We start from the raw sequence: 27,230 nt of genomic DNA, 5'->3' as shown, positions 1-27,230 counted from the left end.
ACCCCAGATCAACCATCATCTGAATAATGGAACAGTTGTTATTCTTGTCTAAGTGTAAACTTGTTGAGGTCAGTAGTGGTTATTCAGTGATAGGGAGTAATGTGTTGCTGTCTGACGGATAGACATTATTGAGTGGGGCTCCAACTATTTTCTTATTGGTTCCTTCACTTCTTCCACTCAATTTAAACATCGGATAGTAGCACTCTTCGCAACTCCACATGATGCTGAATTTGAAAGACACAAGCACTTTCACTTTCATATTGTCTCTTAAGATCCTTAGTTAAAGCATCCTTTCCCGGTATAGCTGTATAAACCACAGAGTGAAGATGGAGTGGTATATTGGTGCATGCAATCTCAAAGGCAGTCTAGTTTAATGATTTTACTACATCTCTCTCTCTCTCTCTCTCTCTCTCTCTCTGTCTCACTGTCTCTCTCTCTCTCTCTCTCTCTGGTCTTTTGCTAAGTGGCACTTTGCTCCTTGTGTGGAAACTTAGATTAACCTCCTAAGCTCTCTGTCTTTTTTTTAGCTTTTATAGCCATTTAGTAGCTCTTTCCATCCCTCTGTAGATTTAATAATACCAACAGTAAACTCTCTCTCTCTAAAACAACCTTTCTAAATTCAGTAAAGTCTCCTTTATCAATACTGTACGTTGAAAGACTTTAATTGGTCTGTTTTAAAATCTCTTCCACTTGATGAGGCAGTCAATACATTTAATGCCTTATTCTTAAATACTCTAAATAGACACACCCCACTGTGCAAAAAAAGAACAAAAATTAACCACTCACCATGGTTCACTACCTAGACAAAAACTACAGTGTTTAGCAAAGACAAAGGTTGGAAACAATGGCTTAAACTTAAAACTCCCTATAAACTGTAACTTTGTACAGAATTGCACAATCTGAGTAAAAAGCAACTTAACATAGATAACAAAAAAATATATAGTAGCCATCAACAACTTAAACACAAAAATGACACCAAAAAATTCTGCATATCAATATGTAACCTGTTACATCTGGGCTATAAAGAGAGACATCGTGGAGCTCTTGGAATGTGTGTCTGAGGCTGGTACATTGAGCAACATTTTACCTTCTCCAAGGAGATTGCTACAAAATGAACAAAAGATGATTGACTTTAATAATTGGCTTAGTTTCTGGTGTCATTCTAAGGGGGTTCAATATTTGTCAGCATGGAAGAAGATGGTCAACAGACCCCACCGCTTTGCCAGAGATGGACTGCACCTCTCCCCTCTAGGCTTTTGAATATTAGCTAAAATATTGTCTTCCCCCATAGTGCCTTTTTTAGACAATGCCAAACTGAAAGTACTTCCAACATAGCAAATCAAAACCAAAAAAATCTAAAGGTATTACTGCTCAGTGCTAGGAGTCTAAACAAAAAACTCCACTCCCAAGAAGCTTTCTTCACTCTGAAGAATGCTGATGTCACTGAGACATGGGTTAAAGCTGTGGAGACCACACCAGCAGTGCAAGGTTATAAGGTGTCTCTATTTACATCAAAAATAAATATACCTCAAGGCTGGTCAAACAGGACAATGCACTTGAGCTGCTCCATGTTCTAATCACCATAGGCAAAATTCAGTATCACTTCCTTGCCAGCTATAGGTCCCTCTCTACGACCCAGGAAACCCATAACATGTATTTAAACTTATTAGAAACACTAACCATCCAACCCAAAACGATAATCGTGGGTGACTTTAATTACCCCAGTATTAACTGGGAATTCTACACGACACTAAATGTACAGATAGAGAGATTTCTGGATTTTCTAAGCACAAACTCCATGAACCAGATAGTCAATACATCAACCAGGGGTGCAGACATACTAGACCTGATTCTCAGTAATATGGGAGAGTGCTGCACACCCCCTACTGTAATGTCTTCCCTGGTAAGGTCAGACCACAAAATGGTCTCCTTTGAAGTAAAAATAATATCTGGACCCAAGCTAAACCTGGAATATTTAAGAACTACTCTAAGGCGAATCTCTTGTTCTTAAGTGATAACCTGGCAAAATTTCAAGCCCTCATAAACCCCAGTAACACTGCTGCCTATGCAGAACTGTCCACAGAAACACTGTATGAGCATGTTAATAACTGCAGAGAGGCAGCTGTACCCACTAGAAAGAAGGACAGAACTAACTCAAAAAACAAACCACCCTGTTGAATCACAAATAGGCTCTATGGCAGAAGGAAGAAAATCATGGCAAAAATTAGGAAGGGCAACACCCAACAGGGTAAAAGCACTCTCATCAAACTAAACAAACATCTCAGAGGACAAATAAAGTCTACTAAAGCCAAATTTGAAGCGAATTTAGCCTCACAGGCCAAGGACAACCAGAATGCATTCTTTAGTTATGTCTACAACCTCAAAGGCAATACAGAATTGTGTGCAGAGCTCATTATATATGCAGCCACCTATACTGAGCCAGAAGACATAGCAGACCTCCCGGCTGATAAATTTAGCTCCAGCTTTACCCCTTTCTTCCCCTCAACCTTCCCTCAAGAAATACCATCAAATATAACTCCCCCTGCTATAACTAGAGAATAGGTCCTTAATGCTCAATCTTAGGCCAAGAACACTGCATCAATGGGCCCAGACAACATTCCAGGATGCCTTCTAAATAGCATGAAACATGATCTATCAGGGCCTTTGGAATTGCTATTTAACTATAGCCTCCAAACAGGCTTCTTACCTCATGAATGGAGAACAGCAACAGTCGTCCCTCTGCACAAAGCTGGGACATCTACAGACCATGGAAACTGCAGACCATTAAGTCTCACTAGTCTTATATGTAAAGCCATTTAAAGAACTATCATGGAAATGATCAATAGTGATATAGTAAACTTCCAGACACTGGACTCAAACCAGTTTGGTTTCATCATGGGCAGATCATACCAACTCAACCTGGTGGACTTCTTTGAGAAGGTCACCAAAACAATGGATGTGGGCAAAATGGTTCACACTGCCTACCTTGACCTGGCCAAAGCATTTGACACAATACCCCTCTCAGGCATTGTTGACAAACTCAGGAGGTTAGGTACAAACTTGTATGTCACCCAGTGGATAGCCAACTGGTTCACAGACAGGACCCAGGAAGTTAGAATTGGGAGTCCACCTCTACAAAGAGGCCAGTCACAAGTGAAGTCCCTCAGGGATCAGTCCTTGGACCACTCCTTTTTGGCATTTACTTCTCTGAAGTCAAGGCCAATGTCAGTGGTCTCTGGCTGACTAAATTTGCAGATGATTGCAAATCAGTAGCTGTCATTGAATCCCACACTGACACAAATGTTCTCCAGGAGGGGCTGACACAGACAAACAACTGGTGTCAGAGCAATGGACTAAAACTAAATGCCAAGAAATGCATAATAGTATCCTTTGGGAAGTCATCCACACCTGGTAACTATCATATTGACAACACACCCCTTAGAGTTGACCCAGTAGTCAGGGACTTAGGGACACACATAGATAGTAATCTAGCCTTTGACCATCACATATCTATAGTAGTCAGGAAATCATTTTTATGTTGTACAACTTATAAACAAAAGTATGGCATCTAAGTCCAAAGAAGTCATTGTTCCACTGTATTTGGCATTCATCAGACCTATCATTGAGTACAATGCCCCCTTTGGTACGTAACCTAACCATGCATATCCAGCAACTGAAATGTCCACAGAGGTTCCTCACTAAAAGAATATAGGGCTTACATAAAATGTCCTATGCAGACCATGTCAAGGCTCTTTACCTGTATTCTGTCTGCTACAGGCTTTTGAGAGGAGATCTATGCCTGACATATGGGACATACTCTGATGGACCTCCTGCATATCCACAAAACAAACAGCACCAGAATTACCCATTCTAAAGACTTAAACATTACCTGTGATATAAATAGGACCTGTTGGAGAGACATATATGTATCCCAGAGATTACCCTGTCTCTGGAACAGGCTTCCCATCCAAGTGAAACAGAGTTCCTCCTTAACCCAATTCAAGTGCAGCTTGGACAATTGACTGAGGAACAGGAAATTCATCCCTGGTTTGGCACCTATGTCTTTAATGGACACAGGTAACCTGTAAATGGTTCATCTCCCAGGCCCTTGCTTACACTTATCAAGGATATCAGAACTTGTCAGAGATTTGGGATATATGGCTAGGCTTAAAAAGGCCCTTGTGGTCATTAGCCCAGTAAACACCTATGAACCTGTGAGGCTATGAACCTATCAAACAAGGAGCTTAGCCCTTCTCATAACAGTTGCCCACTAGAAATTGCAACCGTATTCAATACATAATTCAGAGAAAGCATTACCTCCCTAACTGAAACCTCTTCACCCCATCCAGTGCTACCACTCCCTCAATAACACCCAATCATAGTAACTTAGTATATAACAGCTTAGACCAAAACCAACATTCTCCATACACCATACACACTCCCAGTTCCTTAACCCCCCCCCACCCCCAGCATCCGCACATGAACCTAATTCACCCTCTATGTCCATTGCCAGCAACTTCCACTGAGGACCTGTCTCCACATCAATAATAAATGAACTTTTACTTAAACTCAAACCTTGCTTCACTACAGTTGACAACCGTGGGAGCTTGGCATAATGGTTAAGGTGTTTACCTTACAGACACAAGGTACAGGATTTGATTCTCATGTGGGGTAACTGGCTAGGCTTAAAATGTCCACAAGGTCAGTTAACTGCTAAAAGACTACCCAAGTAAATCTTGGTTGTGATCCTGCACTAACCGAGGCTAAACTTGTAGCTCCTTCCTTCCACTACCAGCATACTTTGATTATATTCAGAGAGAAGGAATTAGTAAAATCTTTCTTTGACAAAGATCAAATATATTTTTACCTAGGCTATATTATCTAGTCATCTCTGTTCCAAAGAGTGTACTCACAGATAGCATCCACTGTGAAACACACAAATATGAGTCACATTTATTCAGCTCAAAAGCCCATAAGGCATGCATCCACACAGTCTAATATCCTAGTCATAGGTGTCTTCATAGTGAGACACACTGATGTACCACCAGTGGCAGCTGGTGACTTCAAATCAAAGGGGCTCTGCAGGACACACCTGGATGGGGTGGGGCCAACAAGAAGGGGGTAGGATTAACTTCACAGGGCAGAGCTGTGGTACAGAGGGATTAACACTGCTCATGCTTACCATGTTACATAAAATAACTGCTCAATCACTATTGCACATGCTGAATAGTCTACCAAATACTAGACTAATTTGCATTTCAGAGCTAATGAGGTGTTTAGGTTATGCTATAGCACAAAACCTAAACATATCTAAACAGTAAAAAAGTACCTTGTCTTGACTGCATGAAATTATTACACTAGTACACATGATGTAGTAAACATACATTGTACTGTATCAGGTAATCTACATTTTGTACAACTCCAAGTGAAAGGTAAGGAGATTTGGAATTCCCACTGTGCTATCTTAATTTATTATTCTCAATTCAAGGTCACTGCAACGCCTTATCTGCCAGTGGTTCTGAGAGACAGTGGTACAGGCTGGTATAACTACACTTTAATCTTGCAAAGCTAGAATTACAACAGTAAAGAGTAGGGACAGTCAACCCATTTCATTCACAAACAGCTCCCCCTCCCCATTACCGAACAAAAGTATCTGCTTTAACCCTGCCCGAATTAAAGTAGAAATAATAGTAACAGTTAGGTTACATATTTGTATTCATTTCAGAAACATTACTCACAACTTATTTGTGCCAGCTCGTCTTACACAAATACAAATTTCATTTTATTTTACTTTTGTTTACCTAGGTTTGTTCAACTGTCTTTAGTCAAAAAAAACTTTTCAGCAGCTGTCTAGGGAAAAAAAGCTCTAACATATTGCAACATTTTTAAACAGGCATTCAGTATATACATAAACAGATATGAAATAATGTACATTAAGAATGACTCATACAATCATTGAATTAATTAATACAATTAATACACCTGAAAGCATAAAGTTTCCTTAAATTAATTCAATACAAGGTAAAATGTTAAATACGTTTATAAAAACATTTTATACAAATAGTATAAAATGTTTTTTTTATAAATTTATTTAGCATTTTATACTGTATTGTTTGATATTTCGGATTTGTCTAGTTTTATTACAAGTATGTTTCCTAGTCAGTTGTTTAGGATTCTGATGAAGTTCCTTGTAGATGAAAGCACTTAATAATATTTTTTTCTGAAGAAGTTTTCATTTTCTCTGTGCCCATCTACATATGTTTGTTTTATTTGAGGCAATAGATTATGGAAAATCAGTGTATACTGCATATCTAGATTGCACAAAAGTCTTCAACACTATATGGCTCTCAGGCATTGTAGATAAACTCTACCAACTCAGTCCTAACCTCTGTATAACTCATTGGATAGTAAAACTGACTCACAAATAGAACCCAGGAAGTAAAGGTGAGTAGTTCTACCTCCTCCAGACCACCTGTTACTAGCAGAGTGCCCCAGGATTCAGTCAGTAAACCACACCTCTTTGACACTTACTTCTTGGTGTCAAAGTTAATGTCAAGGGTTTGTGGCTGACAAAGTCTGTAGATGACTGCAAACTTGGTGCTGTCATTAACTCCTCTTAGGAAAACAGGATCCTACAAGAAGGCTTGTTCCAAACAAATAGTTGGTGTCAAAATCGTTGTCTAAAACTTAATGCCAAGAAATGTATAATCATACCCTTCATTAAGTATGGCTCCCTTTGTAATTAATATAGTGACCATACTCCACTGAAAAACTGAGCCCATAAATAGAGATCTGGGAACCTACATCAACAATGAGCTGTCCTTCAATCGCCATGTGTCCACTGTGGCAATGTGCACCTTATATCTAAAAGTATGATGTCCAGACCCCAGGACATAATTGTTCCATTGTATTAAGCACTCATTAGGCCAGTCATCGAGTTTAACATTCCTTTCATTATGTACCTGTCCAAACAGTTGTTACAACTGAAATGACCACAATGCTTTATTAATAAAATCGTCAAGGACCTAAATCATAAAAACTATGCAGACTGTCTCATAGCCTTATCTCTCTTCTTGGTATCATACAGGCTATAGAGAGGCAACTTCTGTCTCATGTCTATGTCTTCAGCAGACCCTATTCTATCAAACCAATTGCACATTTACAAATCCAGGGTGTCAAAAACACCAGCACATGGGAACTAACTCTGTTTTGTAAAATGAAAAGAACGTGCCAGAGAGATAAGTAGAATGCTGCTTCTGTGAAACCATCTTACTCTCCATGTGAAGCAGGGTACTTCCTTACTCTAGTCAAAGGTCATTTGGATTAATAGATGGGCAACTCCCAATTCATGCCTAATGTAGCAACACTGGCCCTTACAGATAAGGGAACATGTAATTACCCCAATAAATGTTTGTTCGACCCACCTTTGGATATACATATTGCAAAATATAAGAGCTAACAATTACCATGGAAATGTAAGACCAGGTTCTAAAGATCCTCACAGATCAATTGCCAAGTAAGTACCTATGAACCTACAAACCTATGTTCCCACTTCAGAAATGAATTCAGTAACTCACATGTTATGCTAAGTAGACGCATTTTATCAATGAAGAGTTGTAAACATTATTTCAGATTTTGTATTTTCAACCATCTGTGCTAGCTTATGTTTGAGTAGGATGGCTTGATGTTTAGACAGAATTTAACTACCTTTGAATTTAATTGTTTTGTGCCAACCTTTGAGAATAATGGTCATAATGTAATAAATATCCTGGCGATGTGGAAACTGTTTATCACTAAAGATATAGTTAGAATGTCTTTGTTTATTTTTACTACTCTACCTCCACCATTACATTTCTTGCCTTTTTCTGAACTTCACAAATCATGAAAAGCTGACTTTGTATATCTTGATTATAAATTTTAGCCAGGTGTCAGCTGTAAGTATATCATGACTATAGAGGTGTGCAAATGCCTGGACTTGTTGTCCTTTATTACAAACGTGATGATTTTAAGACCATTTGAATATCACCACAGAGTTTCACAAGAAGATGACAGGATAACATTTTAGCAAGAACCGATAGCCTTTAGATCACTGTAAGAATTAGTGAAATGGTGAAATGCTGAGTTAAAATAATTTTTTTGTTACTGCGGATCACTTGTCTGTGACAAATAAAGGCTTGTTGCTTTGGAACACTACCTGGGTTTCATAATTTTTGGAAACTACTGTTTTAATACCACAAGTTATTCGGTATTTATACAATATTTACATAGCATTTTTAACTGGACTGAAGTAACATTGACTTTTTTATTTTGTGAATCAGTTATATATAAATAATATCAGAGAAAGCATTAACTAATTAGTTTATCTGAAAATATTTTTATAAATTTAGTATTCACAAAAGCAGGCTCTTGCTTCTGAAAAAATTGTAAAATGTCAGAAAGCAAATGCTAATACAAAGAAAAATCAGTTTGTTACAAAATACCATATATTTTAGAGTTTGTTTGGACATGACAATGTCTCTGTTGTTGACATCCTGTACTCCAAACCATAATCACCCACCACCTCTTGTGATCACTAAAATGACAGATTCAGTGTCAGGTGTACATGAAGCTGCACTGCCTCTGAAGGAGGGACAAATCTCGTATAATGCTGCTCATTTAGTGCCCTCCAGGGACATTTGTAAATGCAAGTTAAGTTTTTGTTTGAGGCTGTTCACCTAGCAGATGGTCTCTCTTCTCGCCAAGTAGTTGCACATTACTTAGCAGGTTGCAGTCTTATGATTTCAGCTTATTTATGCCAGATTTTCTGATTCATATTTGAAATTAACATTTTTACAATTTATTGTTATGAAAGAAATAAGAACCACCATATTTGACTGAAATGCTCCAAAACTGTTCAAAAAGCCTAACTTCTTCAGTTATTAGCACTATTATGTGAAAGATACAGTTTTTTCCACCAACTCTTCTACAATAACATGGCCATAACATATCAGAATAAAACTATACCTACAAGTTATTTAGCATAACTAAGTTAAAAGAAGAAATTAAGTTGATATGTTACAAAGCACTCAACTGAATGCAATATACAAGGTAAGTGCTTCAATCTCACTAAACTAATATTTCACCAGTCATATTTGGGCAAGCTTTGTATGTTTTTAGTATAACTAGCTGAATTATAAGATTTATTAAACCACACTATCTAAGCCTTTAAGAGGAAAAAAACTGGGATTGCCCCTGGTAAAATATTTTACTTTGCTTGACATGCAACCCTGCTCTCACATCAAGAGAGATTTTTTTTTTCAGTGCAGTTCATAGGTTCATAGGTAGATACTAGGCTATCTGCCCTAGGGCATTTATAAGCCTAGCCAGAGTGTATTTGGCTTCCACCTCCCTATTAGATTAGCCTACTGTGCCTCTGTAAAGTAGGTCACAGGAAGTACCCTTTTAAGATTAGTTTACTGTGCCTCTGTCTAGCAGGGACACAGAAGAGATCCCAGGGGTGATTTGTGATTTCCCATCCACGCGTCCAGATTTCGCTTGAAGAGGGTCAGCGAGGGGTTATGTCTAACATGAATTGGGATTCTATTCCAGAGTGAGGGGACCCTCTGGGAAATGAATCTGTTCCTCCAGCATGTCCTATTTATTTTTGTGCTGAGGTTTAAGTCCCTGGAGAGTGTAGCTCTAAGGGACTTGGACTTTTTGAGGTGGAGCATGTCCATTAATTCTGGGTTTGACATGGCTTTGTATGTCAGGCATAGATCGCCTCTGAGTAGGCAGTAAGCAACTGAGTAGAGCTGGAGTTTCTTTAGTCAAGCTGCATAGGACATCTTTTTGTAGCCCATGATCCTCTTGGTGAGGTACTTTTGGGGTCTCTCCAGTTGCTACAGGTGTCAGGTAAGGTACATCCCAAAAGGGGCATTGTATTCAGTTATGGGCCTGATGAGTGATGAGTAGAGGGGCACAATGACCTCTCTTGATCTAGATGCAAACCCTTTTGTGATAAGGTCGGCTATATAGAAGGTCTTTCTAACCACTTTGGCAACGTGATTATCAAAGGAGAGATTACTATCTACGTTGATCCCCAAATCTCTAATCACTTCTTCCGTACTTAATGGATTACCACCTATGTGGTAATGTGTGGGCACCTTGTTTTTCCCAAAGGGGATGACTATGCACTTTTTAGCATTTAGCTTGAGGCCGTGGTTCTGGCACCATGCATCCGTCTCTGTGAGACCCTTTTGGAGGATGCTTGTATCAGCTGGAGATTCGATTATGGCCCCCAGTTTGCAGTCATCTGCGAACTTTGACAGCCATAATCCCCCCGTGTTAACCTGAACCTCAGAGAAGTATATACCGAACAAGAGAGGTCACAGAACTGAGCCCTGTGGGATGCCACTTGTAACTGGTTTGGATTCGGACATGGCACCTGCGATTCTGACCATGTGGGTTCTATCTCTGAGCCAGTTTGCAACCCATCTTGTGATATAGGGGTTGATATTTAAGTTGGTAAGCTTATTTATGATGCAAGAGTGGGGTATTGTGTCGAAGGCTTTTGCGAGGTTCAGGTAGGCTGTGTGGACTACCTTGCCTTCATCTATGGCTTTGGTAACTGTTTCAAAGAAATCATCTAGGTTTAAGAGGCAAGATCTGCCCTTAACAAAGCCGAATTGGGTAGGGTCCAGTGTCTGGAGGCTCCCAATGTCTTTGTTTATGAGTTCCATGATAATACGCTCCATAGCTTTACAGACCAGACTAGTCAGGCTTATGGGGCGATAGTTCCCGGGGTCCATTGTGGCACCACCTTTGTGGAGTGGGACCACTGTAGCTGTACGCCATTCTTTGGATACATATCCTGTAGTAAGGTTAAGTTTGAACAGTGACTTAATGTGAGGGTTCAGTTCTTCTTGGAGCTCATGTAAGACACAGCCTGGGACACCGTCCGGTCCCATAAATGCTGTGTTTTTTGCTTTGGAGAGGGCAGCTTTCACCTGTGCATCTGTGATGTCAGGGAGGTTACATTCAGTTGGGATAGGTATTTGCTCCTTTGGGGGGGAAGGGGGGGAGAAGTTTGCGCTGAATCTGTCTGCCAGGATGTTGGCTATGTCTGTAGGTTTGGTATATTTTGTACCATTATGCAACAATTTAGAGCATATCTGGGAGTTTCCACCCATATTCCTGACATAACTAAAGAAGGCCATGTGATTATCTTTAGTGTCTAGGGCAATTTTTCTTTCGAAACTGGCCTTTGATGATTTTATGAGGGATTGAAGTTTTTTGCTAATACTGATCAGAGATGCCTTCCCTTTTTGGGATTTTTCTCTGTCATGTAGTAGCTTCCTCCTTTTGTTGTATAGCTTATTTATGGCCGGGGTCCACCAGACCGGTCTCCTGTTTTTGGAGGAGTGAGTCTTGGTTTTATTTGGGATAGCATGATCCATGCATTCCTGCAGGTGCTCATAGAATGCATTTGTAAAGGATTCTGCAGATTTGGCTGTATTCTCCTCTGGCACAGGAGCTTTGAAGGATTCCACCTCAGTCTTGAGAAGTGCAAAGTTGGATTTTGAGGAATTCTTTACAGTGATTTCCTTGGCTGGGGGTGGGGACGGAATATGGATATCCAGGGAAATTTGTTTATGGTCTGATCTTACCAATGAGGGGTTTACCTCTGATGTGGAACATAGAGTCCCCATGTTGGTGATGACCAGGTCCAATATGTTGTTCCCTCTTGTGGGAGTGGTGACCAGTTGTTCCATCACGTTAGAGTTTATAAATTCAAGGAACCATTGGGTGAAGGTGTTTGGGCTTGAGTAGTTTTCCCAGTCAATGTTTGGGTAGTTGAAGTCACCCAATAACATAGTGTTTGGAAAGACCTTTATATTCTCCAGTGTTCTCAGGAATGCCAAGTGGGGTTCCTGTAATAGGGAGGGTGTTCTGTAGCAGGCTACAAACTGAAAGGCAGTTTTGCCCGCTGTTAGTTGCACATGGATGGTTTCTGATGCTTCTTGCAGTGCCACTAACCTGGAGGTGTAGGTATCTTTGATGAATATAGATACTCCCCCTCCTTTTGTGCTTCGGTCCGAGTTTTGGGGCCGAAACGCATGGTATGAGTTATAACCTGGTAGTGCTGGGGTGCTCTCATGAGCCTTAAACCAGGTTTCTGTTACTGCACAGACATCGATTTTCTCCATACTGAGGAGAGCCTAGAGTGCGTGCATCTTGAGGTTTAGACTTCTGGCATTGAGTAGCATTACCTTTAGTTTTTTTATCCTTGGGTTGTCTATGGAGGTGGGTTTGTCCTTTGAGCCTTGCCTAAAAAAGGCACTATGAGGGTGGCAAGAGCCTTGGCCAGTATACGAAAGCCTAAGGGTGACAGATGCAAGCCGTCCCTAGCGAAGCAATGTGGCTTGTCGAGCATGTCATCCCAGGCTGACAGACACTGGATCCCCTTTGAATGACACCAATACTTTAGCCAATTGTTGAAACTGATCATTTTGCCTTTATACTGTGGCATCATTCTTGGTGAGGGCAAGATGCTACTCAAGGTCAGGGTCATACCAGCCTGGGCTACATGGTCAGAGAGCTCCTCTATGTCTCTTTTCATGTAGTCCAGGGAGGTACATCTCAGGTCATTCACACCAGCATGGACAATGACGGAGTCATACTTGTACTTGCTTTGGAGTGACCTGAGTGCTTGCGTTATGTGGCGGATCCTGGCACCCGACAGGCAGCTTACAGTGACCTTCTCCTTGTTCAGTCTGGTGAGCAGGATGTCACTGTGCTGGACAATAGAGTCCCCTATAACAAGTGTATTTGGTGTGTTGTTTGGCCTTAAGGGCTGTGACTGTGAGGCACACTGATTTTGTGAGATATGTGATTTGTGGGTATTGTTGAGGGGTGGCTGTTGCTTGGATATCTGCTTAGGAGGTCTTTGCTGTTTAGGCAGATTTTTATTTAGAGACTCCGAGTATGTTTTTGTGTGTTTATGTGTTAGGTATGCAGATGCAATAGGTCTGTGTGAGACTGGATTTGTGGTGCAGGTGGTTACCTTTTCCTCCTGACTGACTGTGCCAGTCTTGGGTTAAGAGAGCTCTGCCTCCAGTTTGGCTGCGTAACTGCATCTCTCACATGTATTAGAGTTTGTTGGATGGAGGAGAAGGTTGTCTGTGTACATGAGGCAATTGTAACATTGCCTCAAAATTCCCAAATTCACCAGCTGGACTGGAGAGTAACCTTGAAACTGACCCTTGGACATACCAGATTAGTATAGGGAACTGTTTTTTTACTGATCAGATTACAACTATTCCTAACAAATATGGAATAGAAGCTATTAGAGAGCTATTACATAGAATGGGAAAGTTTGATAATAACTTAGTAATACTTATTTGCACTTTATTAGATATAGTGCTTAACAATAATATTTTTATGTATCAGAATACAGTATATGCACAAACTTGGGGTGTCGCTATGGGCACTCCTTGTGCAAATTATTACGCCAATTTGGTTATGTATCAGTGGGAGCATACCTATTTATTTCAGAGTGCACTCTTCCAGCATATTTTGCTGTATAGGCGTTTTGTAGATGATGTACTTATTATTTGGGATGGTGACATGGATACGCTGCAAGATTTAGTTACCTATTTAGAATCAACAACTGATTTTCTTAGATTTACCATGGAAGCATCATTTTCCAAGGTAGATTTCTTAGATGTTACTATCTTTAAGAATTTAGAAGGTTTGATTTCAACTACCCTATACAGGAAGCCCTGCTGGAGGAATGCACTGTTACATTTTAATAGTATGCATCCACGTTTTGTGTTTCCGAATGTTGTTAAAAGTCAATTCTTGAGAATTTTGAATTTATGTAGAAATGACGATGATAGATATTTACAGCTGGATCATATGGATAAGTTGCTTCAAGATAGGGGCTATAGTAGATCCCTAGTAAATGATGTGAAATGTTCAGTATTGAATTCAATGGGGGCTAACCAAAGTAGTGCTCAAAGTTCTAATAATAGACATTGTAGAATGATATATGCTCCTAGGATTAGATATAATCAAACTAAAGTTGTCTTTACAACTAGATATACCAATGATAATAGGAACATCGCGATTATCATTAGAAAAAAACTGGAATATATTACTTATAGATTTACAGACTTCCAAATTAGTGGGAGAAACACCTAGTTTCAGGTATAGAAATAGTAAAAATTTAAAAAGGTTATTGTGTCTTGAAAAGACCAACCCCCAGATTGATAATGTGAATAGGAAAGTTTTTAGACATGGTACTTTTCCATGTAATAAGTGTAACGTGTAAATATATCATTAGTGAACAACCATGTATCCACTATACACTATAGGTTTATACCCAATTTTTATGCTACCTGTGAGAGTAAGAACTTGTTATATTTAGCTACATGTACAGAATGTGTGGCTTTTTATGTAGGCATGACCTCAAGAAGGTTAAGAGATAGGATATATAACCATTCCTACGATATAAGAAGAATGAATCCAATCAATGCCTTAGTTAAACATATAGCCACACATCCTGATCATATGTTCAAGTTCAGAGTATTGCAGATTATAAATAATGATAAACGAGGGGGTGATAAAATGAATAATCTGGAAACAGTTTAACTGAATTGGATCTTAAGAATGAGAACTCATTTTGAGCCAGGACTTAACCAATATGTTAGTATTAAATCAGTTTTAGCAGCACGTAAATGATTATTATCATGATATTTAATTTAGTTATATATATTTCACTAATCATGTTACTATATTTCATTCAGTTATTATTTTTTATATATTGCACATGGTACTTTACAGGTTAATTATTTAGAATTAGTAGTTATTTTTTTTTAGTTATTGTGGTTGTTTTTTAGATAGTATTTTTAAACAGTATTATTATATATAAATAGTATATAAACATTCTTACATTCATATATTGTTTTGAACTTGGAATTTGAATTTGATTTTAACTGAATATAATAATAACAAGTTGAGTTTTTGCTTGCTTTAATCTGGTAATACAAACTGAAATACTATTTAATTGTTTTAATTGCTTTATTTAATGTAATTGACCTGGTTAACTGATTACGTGATTAACCTATCAGCTTATGAAATGAGGTTTGGAAATGTGTATTTAACTTCTTTATTGGATATTATTATTAAAAACATGAGGAAGCGTGTGGATACACGTGAAAGTGCTTGTTTTTCGTATAATAAATACAGCTTTTATTTTATCGTGGTGGTCCTCTTTTGTTGCTGTTTGTGGATTTTACTTTGTCTCTTCGGCAGAGACCTTTGGATGGTAGCAATCTTCATTTTTGCATGATTTTGTGAGATATGTGATTCATGGGTATTGTTGAGGGGTGGCTGTTGCTTGGATATCTGCTTAGGAGGTCTTTGCTGTTTAGGCAGATTTTTATTTAGAGCCTCCGAGTATGTTTTTGTGTGTTTATGTGTTGGGTATGCAGATGCAATAGGTCTGTGTGAGACTGGATTTGTGGTGCGGGTGGTTACCTTTTCCTCCTGACTGACTGTGCCAGTCTTGGGTTGAGAGAGCTCTGCCTCCGGTTTGGCTGTGTAACTGCATCTCTCACATGTATTAGAGTTTGTTGGAAGGAGGAGAGGGTTGTCTCTGTACATAAGGCAATTGTAACATTGCCTCAAAATTCCCAAATTCACCAGCTGGACTGGAGAGTAACCTTGAAACTGACCCTTGGACATACCAGATTAGTATAGGGAACTGTTTTTTTACTGATCAGATTAGGGAAGGGAACTGATTTTTCACTTGATCAGGAAGGACCAATCGGGAGCCTAATACTTATGAGAAGTCAAGGAGGGTGTAGTGCTTTAGTTAGTGTTTCCTTATAAGAGCTGAGCAAGTGCAGGGCTTTAGAAAGAGAATAGAGTGATTACTTTGAGAGTCAAATATTTTATTTTCCCTCACCTGCATTAGCTTGAGTAAGTCATTGAACCAGACGGCTTTTGGGGGTAATTGGCAAATTGGGAAAGGCTTTTAATTGTCTCTACTTGCCCAATATGAACCTAAACATACATAAATTAAAATTGCAAATAATTTCGGGTATAGGGAGGGAGGGAGGTATAGGTGATACAGCAAGAGACCCAAGTGTTTATCAACAAAAACAAAATTTATAGTCAGTTCATGATCAGCTCATCAGTTTGCTGGTCCTGCAGTTCATTGAAAACATTTGGCAGCTTACAGTAATTGGCACAGTAAAATATAATATGTAATAAAATGCTACTGTGGAAAGCTTTGCACCCTCCACACATACACACACACACACACACACACACACACACACACACACACACACACACACACACACACACACCTTCTTTATAATATTATTTCCGCAGCTGACATATAGTGAAGTAAATGCAATGCACTGAATGAATTTACCAAACTGTACTGCTGACAGACTGAGTTTCCTTGATGTGCCAATGCTGAACTCATTTGCTAGTAAATCAAGTATATACCAGTACAGCCTATGTTCGCAAGGTGCAGGGCCATCTGCTTCTCACATAAAATGCTTTATTTTTGATTTAGTTGTTTATCAACTTAGTTCTCAAAGTGGGGTGCTTGATGTATCTTGCCTTCTTTGCTCAAATATCGAACAATAGCCAACACCTAAAATATTATGTAAAGTTGTGGTGACATTTCAGGATGAATCCTGGTTTGGAGAATATGACTTTTTCCTTCTTATCTTTACAGACAAAGGTTATCTTGGACCTTTACCATGCACAGTCACAAGTCCTACATCTTATATGATGTCACTACCCCAACATTTTTTGTAATTAAAAATAGTTCAAGAAATGAATTTCAGTCACATGACACTTTCCAACAGCATATGCCAGCCAAAGTCTGTAGCTGTCTTTACAGAGATGACACCCTGGCAAAAGACATACACTTGCTCATAGAATCAGTCAACTTACATATCAGTAACCTGTGTTTGTCAAAGGTTTATTTACCAACACAACTTCAGAAAATCAAATGATTATATGATATATAATTATTGTATTTCAGTTTTATTTTTATGGTGTACACTGGAAAATTTTTGGTTTTGAGACAAGTGGCAAAGTTGGCAAAGTGGAGAGAATATATGTGGCTAATATAATAGTATGAGCAGCTCAAAAACTAGAAACATGTTTTCAAAGCTATTAAAGCACCAGTGTAATAAAACTCTTAATTTTAATTACTGGGACTATGAAGCCAAAGATAAAGTAAGATCAAAATTCCAGACACTGCAGGAAAAGAGCTGACTGGAGACTATGGTCTCTCCAGAATATCTTAAAATACTCTGTCCTTCCCATCTCATATAGAACCTGGGGGATGACATCTTACTAGCTTACAAGATTTCAAATTGCATGCCATGTGCAACCTCCTATATGTTTATAAGACCAGTAAAACCTCTAACATACATACAAGATACATAAACCTCCATTGCAACATAAACAGAACTTGCTGGTAGAATAGATACCTCCTCCAAGAATTCCTCTCCTTTAGAACAGACTCCCCTTTTATTTTAACTAAAGTAGCTCTTTAACCCTCTTCAAACAAAGCCTAGATCAGTAGATGGGGACCATAAATGCATTCTAGTGCTCGCCCCACAATCCCTTATGGAAAGGGACAATATAATGACAACTACACTGTCTAGTCTACAAATTATCTATCTGGATAAAGTACCTAATAACCTGTGAATCTATGAGCATAATTTACTTACATGAATCAAGATGTTGCAGTGGTCAGTGTTACTGTCCCAGAGCCCAAAAATCTGAGGTCCACGGCTGACGTCTGATAGCCATCCATGTGAAGTTTACATGTTACCTCATGTCTGTGTGCTATTCCTCTGGATATTTAAGTCCCCTTGCCCTTCCCAAAACATGTTGGCTGATTGGCTACTCGAAATTATCCATGTATATTATGGTTGAGGCCATACCTAATAAAGGTCAGCATGGATCAGTTTGTGCTCTCATTTAATAAATCATTTAAAAAATAAATATGTGCATCAAGGAGAAAGCCAATAGGAAATATGATAAGAACCTAAGGAGAGTAGGGAGCAGTGCATAGGGCTACATGTCGTGGACCAAAATGGAAGTAAATCTAGAATGGTTTACTGTCAGTCTCCCTTTTTTCCTTACATGGAAACTCATCTGCAGTATTTTTCCTGATTTTAATAGGTTATCAAAATATTTATGCAACGATCTCCACAATAACTAAAGAAATACTGTATTAAAGTAAGTCTAAACACTCAGACAAAAAGTAAAATCCTTTAATGAAACCACAGTTACGTAACACAAAATGGTAAATTATGTTGTTACCCAGGTTGTAAGCAGGGCTATATGGCTCTAGCTTTTAGAGTTGCCTTAGCAAATCTGTACAAATGTTAAAGTGTCTTGGAATGTAACAGGTTACACAAAGGTCTATGACAACAATTTTTTTTTTTTTTAAGGAAAGAATTTTTGTGTCTGAAAGTATAACATTTGTAGTTCATTTATATATGGAGTAAGGTTCAAAAGGCTAGTATCCTTGATTTGGTACCTTAAGGAGGCCTCAAAAGCAGATATATTAACATGAGTGTTTCACATTCAGTGTTCATGTACCTATCCTGGGATATTCAGCCCTCTAGACTGGAGCAAATTAAGATTTTTTTACTTTTGATCAGGCATTAAGAAACAGTGGGCATAGCAGAACTGAATAAGATCTCTAGTTCTTTGACAAAGTGAGCGGTGACAGAAGGGCATAGAACAGTGATTAAATTCAGGCATTGACTTTACTGCTGGCTGCATAGGAAGTAGTTCCATGGCTGGTATGGAAATGGCATGCTAGTCAGTCTTTATTACAGCTGATGATCATGTACATAAACTAAATAAAATGTTTATTAAATAAATTGTTTTACTTTATAACTGACTCCAATGGTCAGGTTGGTGAATTACTGTCCGAAACATTTGAATAATTCTAGTTTTTATCACCTAAGTGCATTATAAATTATTGATTTAAAGCAATGAGCTGTAAACAACCTGTGTCATGTTGCCCTGAAAGCTTTATTCCCTCTTTCTCTACATTCATACGGTATTACTCAAAGTAAGTGAATTAACTAGCTCACTATTCCTGGATAATCCGTAGGAAAAAGAAAATCTAGCATTCAAGCTGCATTTAGAAACGATAGACTGTTTTTTTTTTCTTTTTAATGTGCTTAGCTATTACTGGAAGCAATGCAAAGAAATCTGTGGTAATGGTATTTTCATGTGACTTTGTTGAGTTAAATTACCTGCATTCCACAGAAACTCATTATGCAGGATGAAAACTTTTAGCAGTCCATTGTCAAAAGTATTTAAATCCTTTATGCAATGGTAGAATTAAGTGGAATGTGCATGCAAACCAGCTTATTAGGATGAGAACCAAAAGAGGTTTTTACATAAAGTAAGGTAATGTGACGCTTAGAAGGGGAGAAATTTGCTAATTCCTAAATAATTCTTCCTCTTCCTCTCTGCTATTTGTGTCAGGGGCAGCAGACTTCATAAATTTAGTTTACTGGCAAGGCACATTACTAGAGCAGCAGAAGGAATTGCATAGATTCTCCCTTTATAACAGTTAAATGTGCAGTTTTAAAATCAGACTTGTACAAAAGTTAAGGTTTATTTAGGTACACAGGATGTAAGCACTGAGTAAAAACCACAATAATGTATAAATAAATAAATAAATACAAAGATAACATAAAACACAGAAGTAAAAAGCAATGAAAGCTGGTGTTAGACCTCATGTGAGGGCTGAAATGAATATGTCTTTAATAATCAGTGACACCAATGAACTTCAGGAACTCCTCAACTAAACAACATGAATGCTAAAAAGTTCTAAACAGGAGAACTCTGTGATGAAAGGAAATACTGCCAGCCCAGTTGGCTGGAATTTTCTAAATAATTATATGTCATTGGTGAATATAAAAATGATTTATATAATATGCTTGTGTTACAAATATTTTAGAACTGTATGTCATGTGTATATGAAACTACTTGTACAGAATTTTTGTTAATAATTTCATATATTTTATCAATTTTTCCCCTCCTTTGTTCAGGTCAATTGTACATAGTGTATATAAAGGTTTATAATACTTGTTTATTGATGATTGTATTGTTAAACATATTATTTGGAAAATAAAAAAATATTAAAAAAACTGCTTGTACAGGCGTGTGTGTTGAAAAGGTATTTGTAGAGTACTATGTTTGAAATGTAACCACAGTGTGCCCTACTGGAACAGAACAGAAATTTACATGCACTATTGTAACTAATTAAATGTATATATTTTAACAGTGGAAACTGAAATATAGGAGGTTGACTTCAGTCCACCTAACTTCAGAAAAACAACTGAAATTAAATTCCTTTATGGCTAGAACATAAAAGATGGTATCTTTCAGTTTTCAATGCAGCAAGAGACACAAATGTCTGTACTATGAAACTTTCTGTATTGCCTTTAGGGTTAACTAATTACTAGTCTTGAAAGCATGAAGGAATGCATTTGTTTTATGACTTCTATCATCTGCCAGAGATCTGAGGAGAAGCCCTTGTCTATGTATTTTTACAGAAAGAAGCTAAATGCTACCAGCTGTCATCACTGGTTGTTTTGCCTGGGAACTTGGAGTCAGATAAGAAGTGATGTCATTCTGCAGCTATCCCAGGAGTAATATTTTAGATATTAATTTGAAAAGTCTCTTAGTGAGACAGAGCATTCTGCATTATGTCTTGGATCTGACAACAACAAGAAAAAGTATTCACCACATCTGCCTTGCTCTAATGAATTAGGTTTCTAGGAAACAGTATAATTCTGTTAGATACAGTCAGGAATATAGTGAAGCTTAATTTACAGTTTTCTTTATTTATTTGAGACTGTCCTGTAATGTTGTTTTAAATATTTCCTGTGGTTTTGAACTCTGATGTCACTATGAATATATTTAGTATTGACTTGTTCTTTTATTATTTATTATTAAATATAGTTAAACCTTTCATCGTGGCTGATCTCTGTAGAGATATTTAAGTTTTCAGAGTACTTGCATATTTATTTGGCGATACTGTGTGGGCCATTCCTAATAGCCTTGTTCTTGGTCAAACTACCACTTGTATTAGTATTAATATTACACAGTAAGATTGGACACCCTTTGTTAAGGGCTCTAAAGTAGGTGATAAGGAGTGACTGGTGGCAATAATAACTACCATATAGTTCCTGTCAGAAGGGGGCATAGCTAGTAAACCTGTATCTGCCTTTCCCAGGTGTGTGTGTGTAACTCAAACCTCAAAGAGTGTGTGTGTCAGTTACTTGGGCAGGGAAACAATGCATTGGTTGGACAGAGAGGGTGCTGGAGGTCTTGGTTTGGGCACTCTGCTGAGATGTCAACTCTATAGCTGTGCCAGTGGGGAGTCTTACTAGGATCTGGAGGAAGAGGGAGAAACCAGTCCTGGACTGACTGTGGTCTCTGTGTGCTCTTAAGGGAAATTGCACTAGATGCAGAGAGCTGCATCTGGAAATACTATGTGTGTACTTGTTATCCTCTCAGTGATCATCTCCCACTGGTGCCAGTGGTGAGGACTGAGGCTCCTTGATTACTGGTTGACAGTGGTGGGTCATCACAGACACTATGACAGGAAATATAATAAACAGTAAAAAAAAATAATGGCCCAGAAGAGTGAGATGAGGTTGTGCTATGTCTACAAATGCAAAATGTATGGAAGAAAAAACATAAGTACAACAAACCTACAATGAAAGATACCTGGAGTGTGAGAAAGGTGTTCTTATGATTTTGTCTGAAGGGTTGTGAGATGGTGGCTGTTTCCATGAGGCATGTGCGCTGGAACTAATGGAGTATATAAGTATAGGATTTTGTTCCAGATGTCAGTGTTACATAAACAGAAGTGCCGAGAAAGTGAGATGAGGTTGTAATATGTCTGTAAATGTAAGATGTTCACAAAGGAAGTATCAAAAAAGCATAAGTGTTATAAACCTACAATGAAAGTCTCCTGAAGTGTGAGGAAAGGTTATTCAGTATAAAGGGTTGCGAGGTGGCAGTTTCCTTGAGACACGAGCTCTGGAAAAAATGTTGTATAGCCATCACTATTGCAGGATATTCCTTTAGTCCAATCCTCCTAGCTCCTCACAGACAACTGATTCATAATGTTTCCTTATGCAGGATGCAATTTGATGTTGATTTTATTTATTTATTTATTTAATTAGTTGTTTATTTATTTATGTATTTATTTATGTATTTATGTATTCATTTATTTATTCATCTTTTGTTATCCATATAAATTGACTGAGCCATGATTTTTTTTTTTAACTATGAATCCAGGCTGTTGAAATAGCAGAGATATATGGGTGGTGGTGGTTAGACAGGCTGTGCAAGTCCAGAGGCACTGCTATCTGTTTGTCCAGGTCTTCCAAACTAATAGTGGAGTATGTCTCTTCAAAAAACTATGCAGTAAGGAAGGAGTAGATGCAGGTATTATATGTCTGTCATCCATCTGTATTCTGTAATTCTTTTATTCAGTTTGGTCACACATGAGGGAGAAGTCTAGCCCAGAAAGCAGTGGGTGCAGGGCAGTAACAAGCCCTGTTTCTGATAACAGTCCATAAAAATGCACATACACTCACACACCCATACTTGTACACATACCTGTGGCCACTACTGATGATCAAGTCACTATTATATCTTTGGAATGTCAGAGGAGCTAGACACCCTGGGAAGAGACTGCATGAGTCATGAATAAAGAGGCACATAGGAAACATGTAAATGCCACTAAGAAGGCACCACAACTGAGAATCATCTCAGAGTAACCATGAGCAGGGCTAAATGCTGTGCCACTGTTAAGACATTTATTTATTTAACATTTGTTGACTGGGAAAGTCCGACTAGGTTCCACAGATCCTGTTTTCAGCGGAGGCCCAAGGAGAAATGCTCCAGAAGCATGTCTTTAGAATGTGGGAGGAAACTGGAGTACCCGGAGGAAACCCAGGGAGAACATGCAAACTCCACACAGAAGGCACCCCAGCCGAGAATCGAACTGGAGAACCTCTTGCTGTGAGGTGACAGCATTAATGGGTGCACCACTGCGCCCTCAACATATATATATATATATATATATATATATATACACATATATATATATATATATATATATATATATATATATATATATATACACATATATATATATATATATATAGATAAATATATATGTGTGTGTGTGTGTGTGTGTGTGTGTGTGTGTGTGTGTATGTGTGTGTGTGTGTGTGTGTGTGTGTGTGTGTGTGTGTGTGTGTGTGTGTAAATACATGCTGTAATTTACTCTGTCAAATCATCTTTAAGGTTTTGGATGAATGGAGCATTGAATGTGTGGAGGTAAGTGTAGGTTAGGGAACCTGATGCATAAACTTTCATGCATTCTGAAGGTTTCAGCATTAGGGGTAGGAGTGTTTGTGAGAATATAGGTAGATTAGTATTAGAGTAGGGTTAAGTGAAGGGATAGATGCAGTGTATCATATGTGTATTGGTGCATGTCTGTGTTTGTCTGGCCTGTCTTGATTAATGGCAGTGTTATGGAAAGGGATTTACAAAGGTAAGATGAAGGGTTAAGGTTTTGGGGCAGGGAGGGACATGATAAGGGTTAGCAGGTAATAGGTGGTGCTGGAAGAAAAGCAAGAGGAATAACAGGAAAAGAAAATAAGGTTCATTGACTGGAAAGGAAATAGATAAGAAACAACAATAAAATAATTGTTGAAAGAGATATGTCAATGTAACTGTGGTGTTACACGTGTAGCAAATGAGTCAAATCTTAACAGAATATAGTTTTATCAACTCACTGGCTTACTTAACTGAGCCTTTACCTCAGATCCTTATCTCCAATATAAGGAAAGCATGTCAAAATGGAAACATGAGCATAAAATCCTACTCAGGCTACTGGATAGAAGAGGGATTTTTCAAAAGGGAAGCTTAAAGTATGTTAACATTTCTATATCCAAGCTTAGCAATGTGTTAACTTTGTTCTTGAATGACACTGAAACTAAATGTAAAAAAATGGTCTTCTTCCAGACAGCTTTTGTCTTTAATTACACAACTGATAAACTGAGCAAGACAGAAAAGGGAAAAGGGGAAAGCTAGACAATTTAATACCTTTGCTGGGAGAATTCATATGTATACATACATATATCTATATATGTGCATACACACACACACACACACACACACACACACACACACACACACACACACACACACACACATGTATGATATATATGATTGACTGTTAAAAGCCTGTGATGAAAATCATGAAACTACAGAAACCCGAACATCGACTGTTTTACAATGGCAAGTAAACACTTGCCCAGCATTCCCTTTTCTCAACTGTAGTGCGATCCCAGAGTTGATATATAGTTAGGGGGATGTGGGGTATAACCCCCTCACAGTGGGGGTTGAGGGGGCATAGCCCCCCACCTAGGTGGGTTTTACTACCTCGGCATGAGTTTCATTTACATTTGGGCAACTGTTTACTTACCCTAGGAAAAAGTTGACGTTCGAGTTTCTTCATTTTCATGATTTTCATCTCGGGCTTTTAATAGTCATTCATATGGGAGTTGGGATTTGAAAGGAGACCTCTCTATATCTCTCTCTCGATATATGTATATATATATATATATATATATATATATATATATATATATATATATATATATATATATATATATTCTAACCCCCCTACCCTTGATGCATCAGCTATACAACACCTATCTCCCCTTCCTTTCTATTTTTGTCTATTATCCACCTGCCAGCTTATACATTTTTTATCAGTAAATATTATGTATAATGTCACCACAGAAAATACATTTTTATCTGTGCATAGTGTCACTACAGAACAATTACCTGTTTGTATCTAAGTATCTTAAGAACTATCTGTGCAGTGGTACAGCAGTTTGCGTTGTCACCTCATAGCAAGAGGTTCTCTGGTGCAATTTTCAGCTGGGGTGCCTTCTGTACGGAGACTGCATGTCCTCCCTGCATTCACCTGGGTTTCCTCTGGGCACTCCAGTTTCCTCCTACATTCCAAAGACGTGTCTGAAGTGTTTCTCACTGGGCCTCCGCTGAAAATGTGCTCTGTCCCAGTCAGACTTTCCCGGTAAATAAATAAAATAAAATAAAATTTGCCTTTCTAAATCATTTCCTCTGTCATGAGTATTTTAAATGCATCTTCTGATGCTGTTCTCTATGGTCCTTTGCTGAATTTGGTCTTTGTCCAGTTGGACATTCCCGGTTCACAAAGATAAAGAGATAGATAGATAAATAAATAAATAAATAAAACTGTCCGACGTTCCTCACTCACACACATACATGTTGCCTAAAACACACTTTTACTTTAATTTTCTACCTTACACTGACAGAAATGGGTTTAGGAATCTCATCAGACTATGCTTCTTCATTTTACTTTACCGGTACATTTTTTCTCATTGACTAAAATCTCCTTTTCAATACATATCCACTGCTTAGAATTCCCCACTTTCAGGGCTCTCTCTTTCAATTCAACAGAAAGTTAACATCATTTTGCTTTAGGCTTTGGACTTTTAAACCTCCTACCTTCATTTATTTAGAATGTACCCTTTCAGTAAGAGACTACAATACCTTCGGCCTGTAATGATTTATTATGTAATACCCTTCATTTAATGGCTTTGTTCCTGCAAGCTGCTCTGCCATAGGTCTATCTCTTCTTCACATAATTCTGCTTCACTATCTCTTTTTCACTATCCGATGCTTCACTTGGCTTTCTTCTTTCAAGTCTGTACTTGCATTGTTACTTTTTTTTTATGGAAACTCTTGCATGCATATTTCAGTTCCTTCCATTATATTTTCCTCAGTATTAATGTTGTCATATTTGACTGTCTTTCTTCATGTAGTATTCTGCTATGTTCTTATTAAGGATTCTAATAATTCATGAAGTTATTTTTATTATTTAGCCACACCCGTATGACAGCTTTCCTAGCAGTTTGGATGCTAACTCATTTTCCTTGGTTTTCATCTAATATTTCTAAGTGCATCTCTGCCTGACTCAGTCCCAGACCCAATCCACCCATTTTCATTCTGAGATAATGACACACTTCCTGATTTGAAAGCAGAAAATGGTGTTACTGGAGGGGCTTGCCTGTAGTTCTAAAAACATCTTACCTCACGACTTGTAAGGCAGGGCAGTAAACTTGAACTACTCCATATCATTCCCATGGGAAATAGAACTCTATACTACATCGCAGACAACTTCTGTACTCCCTCCATCAAAGCTGCCCCCATGAGTCATATCTAAACAAACATCCCACCATAGTGAACCTAACACTATTCTCTTGGGAGACATCAAACATCCCTTCATTAACTAGGACCTACACTCCCTCAAATAAATATGCTCAAAGGTTTCCAAACTCCGTGAATGCCAGCTCCCTACACTAGCTGGTTCAAGTCCAAAGTATGGGTTCAAATACAATGGCCCTGGTTCTCACCAATATAGTCATCATATCCTCAACACCTACAGTTACCATGTCACTAGTCAAATCTCACCACTGTTCAGTAATATTCACTGTAAGGATAACACCTGACTTACTACAAAACCCTTCTGTCTTTAGAGACAACTCTATGACAAACCTAATACATTAAGAGGGTTCGTGGTCTGCACTCTTGTGGGAGGAGAGGCTGGACTCTGCCCTTCTGAGCTGGAAATTTCTGATTGAAGGCTTATAGTGCATGCATATCTGAACTGCTTCTTACTGAAGTTGGTGCGCCTTGTTTGCTGTGGTATAGACTGGATTCGAGCCTGCTGGATCTAGTTTTGTTTGTGTAACTTGAGCACTAATCCAGGCATTCTCTAAAGTATTCAATTGTATTTATTACTGCTTGGTAGTAACTTGATTAAAGTTTAGCTGTCATTCTAAGTCTTTTGGATTAAGCACTTGGACTTCAGACCAGTTGTTTTACATTAGGAAGGTTTGTGGCATGCACTGTGGTGGCAGGACAGGTAGCTTTCATCCTTCTAAGTTGGGAACTGCTGATTGAGAGCCCAGTGTCTGTTATTCTTAAAGTGTATTAGTTCTGGTTTAGGCACTTGGGCTTCAGGCCAGTTATTTTACATTAAGAAGGTTTGTGGTCTGCACTCTTGTGGGAGAAGAGGCTGGACTCTGCCCTTCTGAGCT

General features: G+C 38.3%; 1 protein-coding gene across 2 annotated transcripts in view; it reads left to right on the top strand.

Moving 5' to 3' along the window:
• Window positions 1-27,230, top strand: part of NRBP2 (nuclear receptor binding protein 2) — a 1,106,111-nt gene that overhangs the window by 141,268 nt on the left and 937,613 nt on the right. The gene's annotated exons all lie outside the window — the stretch shown is intronic.

Source organism: Protopterus annectens, chromosome 3.part1 (genome assembly GCF_019279795.1).
Source record: "Protopterus annectens isolate FY-2018-M chromosome 3.part1, PAN1.0, whole genome shotgun sequence".
In the NCBI taxonomy this organism is placed as follows: domain Eukaryota; kingdom Metazoa; phylum Chordata; order Ceratodontiformes; family Protopteridae; genus Protopterus; species Protopterus annectens.
The sequence above is the reverse complement of the archived record's forward strand: the minus strand, read 5'-3'. Positions and strand labels throughout refer to the sequence as shown.